This window comes from Globicephala melas, chromosome 4 (genome assembly GCF_963455315.2).
Source record: "Globicephala melas chromosome 4, mGloMel1.2, whole genome shotgun sequence".
In the NCBI taxonomy this organism is placed as follows: Eukaryota; Metazoa; Chordata; class Mammalia; order Artiodactyla; family Delphinidae; genus Globicephala; species Globicephala melas.
This window is the reverse complement of record NC_083317.1, coordinates 118,095,933-118,107,626: the sequence shown is the minus strand read 5'-3', so window position 1 is coordinate 118,107,626 and position 11,694 is coordinate 118,095,933. Positions and strand designations below refer to the sequence as shown.

General features: G+C 36.5%; 1 long non-coding RNA gene across 1 annotated transcript in view; it reads left to right on the top strand.

Moving 5' to 3' along the window:
• Nucleotides 1-1,465: 1,465 nt before the first annotated feature.
• LOC132597269 (uncharacterized) overlaps nt 1,466-11,694 on the top strand; it is a 48,521-nt gene continuing 38,292 nt past the window's right edge. The window contains exon 1 of the long non-coding RNA XR_009563787.1: nt 1,466-7,012. This is a non-coding gene — a long non-coding RNA (uncharacterized lncRNA). The remainder of the gene's footprint in view (nt 7,013-11,694) is intronic.

The following is an 11,694-nucleotide window of genomic DNA, read 5'->3' as shown; positions in this document are numbered from 1 at the left end:
TCATATGTCTGTTGACTATTTCTATGTCATTTTTGGAGAGATGTCTGCTCAGGTCCTCTGCCCATTTTTTAGTCAGTTTGCTTGTTTTTTTTGGCAACAGTTGAATTAGTTTGGAAGTGTTCCTTCCCATTCAATTTTTTGGGAATATTTTGACAAGGATAGGTATTAACTCTTATTTTGTTAACATTCACCTGTGAAGCCATCTGGTCCTGCACTTTTGTTTATTGGGAGGTTTTGATTATCAATTACTAGTACTCTGTCTGTTCTGATTTCCTATTTCTTCCTGATTCAGTCTCTGTAGATTGTCTGTTTCTGGGAATTTATACTCTTCTTCTAGTTGTCTAATTTGTTGGCCTATAATTATTTGTTGTAATCTCTTATGATCTTTGCATTTCTGTGGTGTCAATTATAATTTCTCTTTCAATTCTGATTTTATTTATTTGGGTCCTCTCTTTTTTTTTTCCTTGATGAGTCTGGCTAAAGGTTTATCAATTTTGTTTATCTTTTCAAAGAACTAGCTCTTAGTTTCGTTGATCTTTTTTATTTTTTTAGTATCTATTTTATTTATTTCTACTCCGATCTTTTTTGTATCCTTCCTTCTACTAACTTTGGGTTTTGTTTGTTTTTCTTTTTATAGTACCATCAAGGGTAAGGTTCAAATGTTCATTTGAGATTTTAATTTGTTTCCTGAGGTAGGCCTGTATCAATATAAACTTCCCTATTAGAAATTCCTTTGCTACATGCCACAGATTTTGAAATATTGGGTCCATATCTACTTGTCTCCAGGTATTTTTTATTTCCTCTGATTTCTTCAGTGACCCATTGGTTGTATAGACTCCCATCTGTTTTTCCAGTTTTTTTTTCTTACAGTAGATTTCTAGTCTAATACTATTGTGGTCAAAAAAGATGCTTTATATGATTTCAATCTTACATGTGGTCTGTCCTGGAGAATGTTTTATGTGCACTTGGAAAGAACATTTACTGTCCTGCTTTTGCATGGAATGTCCTTTATATATCCATTAAGTTCTAGTGGTCTAATGTGTCATTTAAGGCCAATGTTTTCTTATAGATTTTCTGTCTGGATAATCTGTCCATCAATGTTGTTAAAGTCCCCTACTATTATTGTATTACTGTTAATTTCTTCTTTTATGCTAGTTAATACTTACTTATTTAGTTGTTCCTATGTTGGGTGCATATATATTTACAAGTGTTATATCTTCTTCTTGTATTGATTCTTTTATTATTATGTAATGTGAATATTTGTCCCTTGTTATACTCTTTGTTTTAAAGTCTATTTTGTTTGATATAAGTATTGCTACCCCAGCTATATTTTGTTTCCATTTGTATGGAATATCTTTTTCCATTCCTTCACTTTCAGTCTGTGAAAGTCTTTAAGTCTGAATTGAGTCTTGTAGACAGCATATATATGGGTTTTGTTCTTTTTTACCCATTCAGCCACCTCATGTCTTTTGATTGGAGCATTTCATCGATTTACTTCTAAAGTTATTATTGATAGGTATGTACTCATTGGTATTTTGTTGTTTCCTAGTTATTTTTTCTGTTCCTTTCTTATTCTCTTGCTCTCTAACCTTGTGATTTGATGACTTTCTTTAGTGTTATGCTTGCAGTCCTTTCTCTTTTTTTTTTATGCATCTATTGTCAGTTTTTAGCTCATGGATACCATGAGGCTCTTATGTGATAACCCATGTATATAGCGGTCTATTTTAAGTTGAAGGTCACTTAAGCTTGAGCACATTCTAAAAGCACTACATATGTACACCCCCGCCCTCCTGCTATGTTTTAAGTTTTTGATATCATATTTACTATGACGTCATAATACTATTTGACGTCTTATTTTGTGTATCCCTTGACTAATTATTATAGATATATATGATTTTACTAGTTTTGTTTTTAACTTTCATACTAGATACATAGGTGGTTGATCCACTACTTTTACCATATATTTGCCTTTATTGGTGAGATTTTTTTCTTTCATAATTTTCATATTTCTAGCTATGATTTTTTAATTTTCTGTTTAAAGAAGTCTCTTTAACATGTTTTGTAAGGTCTGTTTAGTCATGATGAACTCCTTTAGTTTTTCCTTGTGTAGGAAACTCTTTAGTTCTCCTTAATTCTGAGTGATAAACTTGCTGGATAGAGTATTCTTGGTTGTAAGTTTTTTTTTCCTTTTACTACTTTGAATATGTCATGCCACTCCCTTCTGAACTATAAAGTTTCTGCTCAGAAGTCAGCTGATAATCTTATGAGGGCTCCCCTATTTGTAACTATGGTTTCCTCTCTCTGTTTTTAAAGTTCTCTCTTTGTATTTAACTTTTGACCTTGTAATTATAATGTGTCTTGGTGTGAGTCCCTTTGGGTTCACCTTGTTTGGGACTTTCTGTGCTTCCTGGACTTGAATGTCTATTTCTTTCATCAGGTTGAGGAAGTATTCAGCCATAATCTCTTCAAATAGGTTTTCTTCTCCTTCTTGGACCTCTATAATGTGAATGTTAGTATGCTTGATGTTGTCCCAGAGGTCTCTTAAACTATTCTCTTTTTTTTTTTTTGCTATTCCAGTTTGGTGATTTTTAGTAGCCTTTCTTCCACATTACTGGTCTGTTCTTCTGTATCATTTAATCTGCTGGTGGTTCCCTCTAGTATATTTTTCATTTCAGTTATTGTATTCCTTAGCTCTGATTGGTTCTTTTTTATATTTTCTGTCTTTTTGTTGAAGTTCTCATTGTGTTCCTCCTTTCCTCTCCTGAGTTCAGAGAGTTTTTATAATGACTAATATTTTGAACTGTTTATCAGGAAGATTGCTTATCTCCATTTCATTTAGTTATTTTTCTAAGGTTATGTCTTACTCTTTCACTTGGAACATATTCATTTGTCTCTTCATTTTGCCTAACTCTATGAGTTTGTTTCAGGTATTAGTTATATCAGCTACATTTCCTAGATTTAAAAGTGTGGCTTTGTGTAGAAGGTGTCCTGGGGCAGCACAGTAGTGCCATTCCCCCAGCTGCTAGAGTCACTCCAGGAGTGTCCTTTGTATGAGCTGTGTATCTGGGCTGCAAATGCTGTGGACACACTAATGTGTGGGGTTGAGCCCTGTTACAACTGGCTATATGGCCTGGTCACAACTGCTTGTAGGTACTCTGATAGGTAGGCTCAGACCCTGGGAAGGAGCCACTTTGGGGGGATGCCAGTACCAGACAAGTGCCTCTCCAAGACTGGTGGGGAGGGGGTTGTTTTGTAGGGGGCTACACTGTTGGGTGAGAGCACCTGCCAGAACTGGCAGGATTGGGGGCTACTTTGGAGGGACTCCAGTCCCAGCTGAGGGTACCCACAGGGTCTGGCCAGGGGTGGGGTTGTTTTGGAGAAGCTCCAGTGCTGGCCAAGGGTACCCACCAGGACTGGTGAGGCAGAGGGGACACTTTGGAGGAGTGTCACTGGGTTGGGCCCACAGGTGACCCTAGGGGGAGCAAGCAGTTCTAGTCAGTCAGATGGGGAGAGTCAGAAATGGTGCCTGCTAGCACCAGGTCAGCCAGGTAGGTGAGCCCTCCCCACCAAAAAATAAATAAATAAATAAAATGCCTGCCAGCTCCTTTGTAGCCAGAGAAAGTTCCAACAGATCCCTTCCCCTTAGCACCTGCCCTAAAATTAGTCAGTGAATCTCCTTCAGGTGCTTTTCAGACTGCTGCCTCTGTGCTGGGACTCAGGGTGAGTTTTTGCATGAGACTTTGAAAAGCAGAGTCTCGGTTTCCTATAGACGTCTGGCTCTCCTAGACATAAGCCTCCTTAGTTTTCAAAGTCAAATGTTATAGGGGCATATCTTCCCAGTGCAAGCTCCCCAGGCTGGGGAGCCTGACATGGAGTTTGGAATAGGAGAGTCTAGGATTTCTCAGATTGGGGAGAGGACCATAGAAAGGAGAGGAAGGACATGGGAGGGGGAGATCTGCAGGGACTGTATGAAATTAATAATTTTTTGTCCCCTCATGTAGGATTTTGATGCCCAGGTGAGAGTATTTCAAGAAGGAAGGTGGATCCTTTTCAGTTGACTGCTGCTGAGAGGAGCATTGAAAAATGGCTTTTGGATTTGGTGAAAGCTTTAGTAAGGGTTACTGGGGTAGTGTGATGCTGATAGAAACAGACTAGAGTGGGTTAAGGAGGGAGAGGAAGGTGAGAACGAAGCGATGAGAATGGCCACCCACTATAGAATTCTGGCTGTGTAGAAGAGAAGAGAGTTAAGCAGAAGCCATGGGTACTGTGGAGATAGGACAAGGCTGGTTGTTGTTTTGAAATGGAGAAAAGAAAAAGAAAATGCTTAGTGTAGGTTCCCAGATGAAGCAGCAGGGAATAGAATCCAAAGCACAGGCAGAGGCACTGGCCTTAGACTGTTGGATGACACATTCTGGATCAAGCCAGGAGAGAAGGAGAAAAGCCTAGACTTTGATGGTATGCTTGCTGTTTACTTAGAAACTTAAGAATCAGTTCATTTGGATTATTTTGTGTTATTGTTATATTTTTCTCTTATATCTCTTCTTATGTATTTGACAATCTTGATCTATGATTAAAAAGAAAGGGCTGTCATTCTAATATTTTTACATGACATGGAAAGTAATAGTTCAACTAACTGTTTGTTATAATAATAAAGACCAGAAGCAAAAACCAAAGGCCAGGATCCTAGAGTCTTTCATGTTGACCTCTGTTCTATTATGAACTTTAAAATCTGTTTTACATCAGACACTGCAGGAAATAGAATAGGAGAACATGGGAAAGGAATATATCCTGCTAAGATTGCCTAGATCCAGGGGGATTGGTGATGTTACCAAAGAGAAACAAACAGCAGTTGATGAGGGTTTTCAATATGAGTAAAAATGCTTTGATGTCAGATGATTTTCAAAAAGAGGAAGAAAGATGCAGACTTTAGCAAGAAAATATCAAAACAAAACTCAGATTGACTGAAGGAAAGATGCAAGGAAATGAGTAGGGGTAAATCCACAGAGCATAAAAAGTACTCGTAAGTCGTTTGTTAGAATTCATGGTGATCATTTCAATCCATGGTAAAATTTTCTTAGTCATATGAAAATTTTAACTAAACATTCTTTTCAAAAAAGAAAGTGTGCTAAATTTAGAGGAATATGCTCGAAATATGATAAATTGTTCAGAGACCACTTTAGGGTGGATATTCTGTATTTCATTAAATTTTCAAATAAATATTCTTCTTTTGCTTTGTGAAACATCTTTGTATATTATTATGGCTTTTCTAGTTTCTATCCCCTCTTCCACTCCTGTCATTGCTTTCAAAACTGTTATTAAGGTGATGTTACTTACCCTTTCCTGACAAGGTTAAAAGCACTGAGTTAATTGACCACTAGTTTCAATGGATGTGGTATGGTAATAATTGCTGTAATGAGTAAACAACTGTACAACTACAAATACAATGCCAGCAGAGCCTATTTACATGAACCAACATTTAACACACACTAGTGAAAATGATTCCCTCCTGTGATGCTACATTCAACAGAAGGGTTATATCTGGGAGGTCGAAAGACATGCCCAGAGTAATTTACTCCACATAATACATAGTTGTTGTTTCCATAACCCTAATCTTCCTTCTTTAGCTGGAAAGGATGGAGCCAGTGAAAAGGGGCACATATGCACATACTCTTGTTGCCCATCTGGCAAACACCACCAAGCCATTCAAGGTTTATTTCAACCCTGACACATTCTATGGGGTCTTTCTGAACCTCATTCCCCTTGGTAGAACTTATTTCTCTCTTCCTTGCATTTCCAATCTGAGGACAGGAAAAAGAGAATAAATCCAGACCTCTCCTTTTATTATTAATTAATTTAATTATTTATTACATTTATCTATAATTCTTTTTTTTTTTTTTCGGTACGCGGGCCTCTCACTGCTGTGGCCTCTCCCGTTGTGGAGCACAGGCTCCGGACGCGCAGGCTCAGTGGCCATGGCTCACGGGCCCAGCCGCTCCAGCGGCATGTGGGATCTTCCCGGACCAGGGCACGAACCCGAGTCCCCTGCATTGGCAGGCGGACTCTCAACCACTGCGCCACCAGGGAAGCCCTTATCTATAATCCTTAAATATATTTATCTTTTGATTCTTTGGCAGGGTAAGGCTCATTTTTCTGCTTTACATTGTCATAACAATCAATATTGTATTTGGAGGGAATTCATAACAGTAGTCATCAAAAACTGAACAGAGTGTGACTGCATATTTAAACTTGTGAATAAGACAGAACAAGCTGACATAAAATAAACCTAACCCTAAAATTTACCTTAACCTCAACTTTACCTTAACCTCAAAAGGGTATACATTTTGTTCTGTTTTTTTTTTTTGTTTTCTTGAAATTATTCAAAATTTTCTACTAAGTAAAAAAGGGAGAAGAAAAGCAACAATATCTTGAGAAATTGTTAAATTAATTTATTATTTATTGAATGGATTCAAATCTTGAAAAAAATTCTGATGCTGAACTGATTTTGAAAAATAATCATGTTTTACATTAGAAAAGTTTAAATTGCCAGTTTAAGCCTGTTGAAAATATTTCTATTGCATTCTTAGTAATTTCCCAAGGAAACATTTCTAAAGGCTTAGCGAAACATTTACAATTTTATAAAATCTTTTAAATTAATTTATAACTTAGCTATGAGCTTCTTTTTGGGAGACTCAAAACAGTGGGTGACCTTATATCCATAATGTGTGAGCTTAAATGTTTTATTACAGCAGAGTGAATTAGGATGGAATTACTCAACTTTCGATACCAGCATTTCATTTAACTGCAGTCTGCTTGGTGCTTTACTTAAACCAATTTAATTCCTTTTCATACAATTGCAAGGTCACTTTTGTATGTTCTAACTGTTTTGTTTTATTTTCAACTGTAGAATGGCTTCAGGTAGATGGCATGAGAAAATACTGACCAAATTGAATAATTCTCTTGGCATTGTATCCCATTTGATGTTTAAGAAGATCGACGTTTTCTCCTAATCTTGGTTAGTGAGATATAATGTGTTCCCAATCTCACCTCTTCTTAGTCCACTTTTTTTATCTCAGCTGTTACTATGACAACCAACTGTGTACAGGTGTAACCTGACAGCACAGTGCTACAGCCCAGCCATACCTGTCTTTTACTTTCTGTCCCTGAGCATCTTTATTTACACTTACTTTCACTTCTATTTGTTTTCTAATAAATGTTTTAAGGGCTATATATTTTCCTCTGTGTAGCATTTCAATCACATTCACATGATAAACTGGGTAGTGTTCTCATTGTTCATTTCTAATTGGAATTTAATTTTAGCTTTGATCTCCCAAAGTTAACCCAAGGGTTATGTAGAGAAGGCTTCTTAATATCTAAATAAATACTTGCCTTTATTTTTACAGTTTACTGCCTGAAAAGTACCCTGAGTGATTTCTGATTTGGGATCCTCACTAGATTTTTCTTTGCATAAAATATTACGTGTTTTCTTTAAAATGAAATGTCCATGGATACCAAAAATTTTTATGTAACACAATGTTATATTGGAACTCTATCTACCTCAGGTTTGGCTGAGGTCTCTCTCTCTCTCTCTCTCTCTCTCTCACACACACACACACACACACATACACACACATGAAATCAGTGGCAAATACTCTCACACTCTGCTGTGAGGGACTGTTCCAAGTTATGTACGTCCTGCAAAGAAGGTCCTGAAAGTCAGCTTTGCAATCCTTGCCCGTCAACCACCTCTGCCCCATGTAAACTGCAGACTCAGACTTCATCCAGAAGTAGGTTAATAGAGAGAGGGGTGCTTTTTCTGGAGAGAATTGTTGTTGGATGCTGAGGACCACCCACCCCTTCACTTTAAGTCTCCTGTGAAAAAAATTTTACTGATACTACTCAGACAGCTTGATATGTGTCCCTGAGAATATCAGACACACTTCTGAGATATTTGAAGTAAGCAAATTGTGTGAAACTCCTTGTGTCTTCAGAGCAGAGAGCTCTGGTGGATGGTAAGAGCATGTCCACTGACAAAGGGCCAAACATATGCCCGTCTCATTGTCAAAGCTACTTTGGTGCGAAGTGGTCTAAGACTGATACTGAGCCTGTGACATTCACTCCCCTGACTGTCCTACCATGTGAGAGCCAATCAAAGGTAACCTTTCCAAACTACATTTCCAGGATTATAAACCTAAAAAGAGATTATATGCCATCTAAATAGATTAAATATTCCTATTAATATTTAATAGGGCTAAATATTCCTATTAATTCATGTGGTGCACACACACTGCTTTGGGGTGGTGGTAGGAGTTCCTCTAATCTCTAGGGCAGTGTCTTCTCTCCCCTGAGGCAGCCTAAGCTTTCACTGTGGTTGAATCCAGCATGGTGACTCTTGTTAGAATGAGATTTGGGTGTCTGGACAGAGTCTTCAAGTGAAGGGAGCGCAGAGGAGCAATCGGGATCCTGCAGTAGAAGAAAGTGTCTTTGCACTAGGAAATCTCAGGGGTTTTCCCCAAAATAGGAGTTCAGGACATGCCACCCCAAATATGTCTCTTTGGTATACTGATTATTTTGAGCAGAAGGCACTTGCAAAACAGCAAATGTAAGAAGAGGCTTTCTCTGAACTCTCCCTATTTGCTTAAAGACAGATCCTCCAAAAGGAACTCGGTTGTGATAAATCCTCTCTCAGGGCCTTTCATCAACCAGGAGAGATTGACTATTATCACAGAAGAGGAGCATTTTTCACTCATTTTTCCCTGGGTATCTCTCATGTATACATGACGTATATAAGTTAATAAACTTCTGTTTGTTTTTCCCATGGTAATCTGTGTTTCATTACAGAAAGTTTCAGCCAAGAATTCAAAGGGTAGAGGGAATGTTATTTTTCCTCCCCTACTGTTGTAAATAAAGTTTTATTGGAACACAGCCACACCCATTCATTTTTGTATTATCTTTGGCTGCTTTCACATTACAACAGCAGAACTGAGTTGTGTGACAGAGACTGCATGGTCCTCCAGTCTAAAATGTTTCCTATCTAGCCCTTTGCAGAAAATGTTTGCTACCCTTGATTTTTATCTTTCTCAGCTTTTAGTCACCTAATCACTTGGTTTCTCCCACTATGACTGTGAAATTGTCAGTTTCCCCTGATGTTTGAATCAGTTTGTACACTGAAAATTTCCAAAGCTGTATAGCAAAATTTCATGACTTTTGTAACGTTTATTGGCTCATAACTTTATCAGTATCCAGTATACCTCTTTTTCCCTTTTAATGAACTTCACCTTAAATTCTCTTTGGTCTAATCTCAATATTAGTATAACTGCTTTCTTTGAGTTAACATTTGCCTAGTACTTAACTTCCATCAATTAATTTTCAGTCTTTCTACAACATTACTTTTTAGATACTTATCTTTCTAAAAAGCTTATAACTACATTTTAAAACCTTTGTTGTAGAGCATTTAATCTATTTTTTGTGAATTGTAATGCTAAATTTTTCTTTGCCATATCATTTTTTTAATATCACTTATTATACTTATACTCCTCTGCTTTGTTGCTGGGTTTTCCTCAACTCCTTTTGATTTGATCCATCAAGATCACTTGTTAGTTGTTTTTCCCATCTGTGTGTTGAAATCGTAAATCCTCTCTCTCTCCGCCTAGTGTATATCCTTAAAATCTTATATACATATTTAAACTCATTTTTCTACAGTTATTTAGATGTAGCTGTATCAATTTATTCCCTAACATAAGATGAGAACCTTGTCTATGTCTCTTTATCCTTTACACCTCTCACCACTGAAATGTAATCATTTGGACTACTATGAGTAATATTATGAGAATATTCTTTGAAAGGATAGCATCAATTATTTTTACTCATTTATTCATTTTATTAAATTATTTTTCTCTGTTCTTTTTCCAACATTTTCTTTTTTTCAGGCCATTATTTGATTTGCTAATGTACATTCTCAATCTTTGTCAGTGTTCATTGTGATAAACTTTATGAATCTCTGCATGTATGAAAAATATTTATTTTGATCTTTCACTTAAATGCCTCCCTATCTCAACCATGTTCCTTTAACCCTGTTAACTCCTCTGTAAATCGCCTATTAAACTTTCATCAATGAAAACTTTAGTGTGCTGTTTTATGCCAGAATCCTGAATGTGACAAATTTTATATCTTGAAAACCAAAGAGATTATAATGCAAATCATCTTCCATTATCATTTTAGTAAATTGTCTGAACACTAATAAATGTCCAAAAATTATAGATATATAGTACACACACGTGCACATGTGCACACTCACATACATATGTGTTCCACAGAGGCAAAAAAGTAAACACTTGTAGTACTTATGTTGGTTGACAAAACTTCTAACTAACCTAAGGAATAAATTAACTGTAAAGGAAAGGGATATAAATGAAGAAAAGTATAAAATTAAGTAAAGAAACAAAGAAACAAATACATTTTATTGATGGACAAGGAACCTGAGTGAAAAAAAAAAACAGAAAACACTCCTGGATGGTGTATCAGTTAGGATGCATTTGGTTGCAAATAAGAGAAAATGAATCTCAAATTGGCTGCAACAGTGCAGGATGCTGCTTCTAAGAATGTGGTCAGTGAGCGTGCTGCATTAGTGTCACCTGGGATCTTGTTGGAAATGTAAATTCTCCGGACTTATCCCAGAAGTACTGAATCAGAATCTTGGGAGGTGGGTCCAGGAGCCCATGTGTTTAACAAGCCTTCATGTCACTCTTATTCATGTTAAACTTCAAGAAGCATAAGTAAAGGAGATTTATTGGCTTATAAACTGGAAGTTTAGAGTTGAATTCTGTGGCTCAATTGCTTTTCCTTTCGGCCTTCAACTTGGCAGTTTCATCCTCATTCTGCTTCCTCTGGAGATCTCTAGGCACTGCCAAAAATGTTGGGGCTATAGACTTCCTAACTGACTTGAGGAAGAAAGAAAGAGTAGCTTACATATGGGATCTCCATTATAGAAATAAGAAAAGTTCTTTCTCAAAAGCCCACAATTACTTTCTCCTTGTGCCTCATTGCCCAGTTTGGGTCACAGGACCATCCATAAACATGGGCCACGAGATGGGATAATGCTGATTACTGTGTGTCACATGCCCTACCCTAGAGACACAGAGAGATTCATCATTTTTCCAAGCTGATGGGATGCATGGTGAACATACGAATAATTGAATTCAGAGTTCAAACCATGAGAAGCAGTAATAAGTGATGGGAAACTAATGACAGTGTCAACTCAATTCATTAAAACGTCAATCTTCCAAATGATTATAAAAATTAACTTTAAAAGTCTTTCAGAATCCCTACTAAAATAGGTTAAATCTATATTAAAATTTTAATAGAAAATTGCCCAACATTCTTTAAAATAGATAACTAATGAAGAAGAACCCACCCAACAAGATTTAAAATATGCTGCAAAGCTTTAATAATCAATATTGTATACCTAGGAAACCTACTAAAACAGGAATAGACAAATAGATTAATGGAACTGAATGAATTCCAAAATGTACAAATGGGAACTTAACATTTAATAAAGATGGCATTTCAGTCCATTGTTTACTTGATAAATATGCTTGGTATAATTAGCTACCCATCTGTATAAAAGCAGTTAGATCATTTTGTTATATAACATTTACAAAAATAAAATCTAGGTAGATTAAAAATATAAATGTAAAA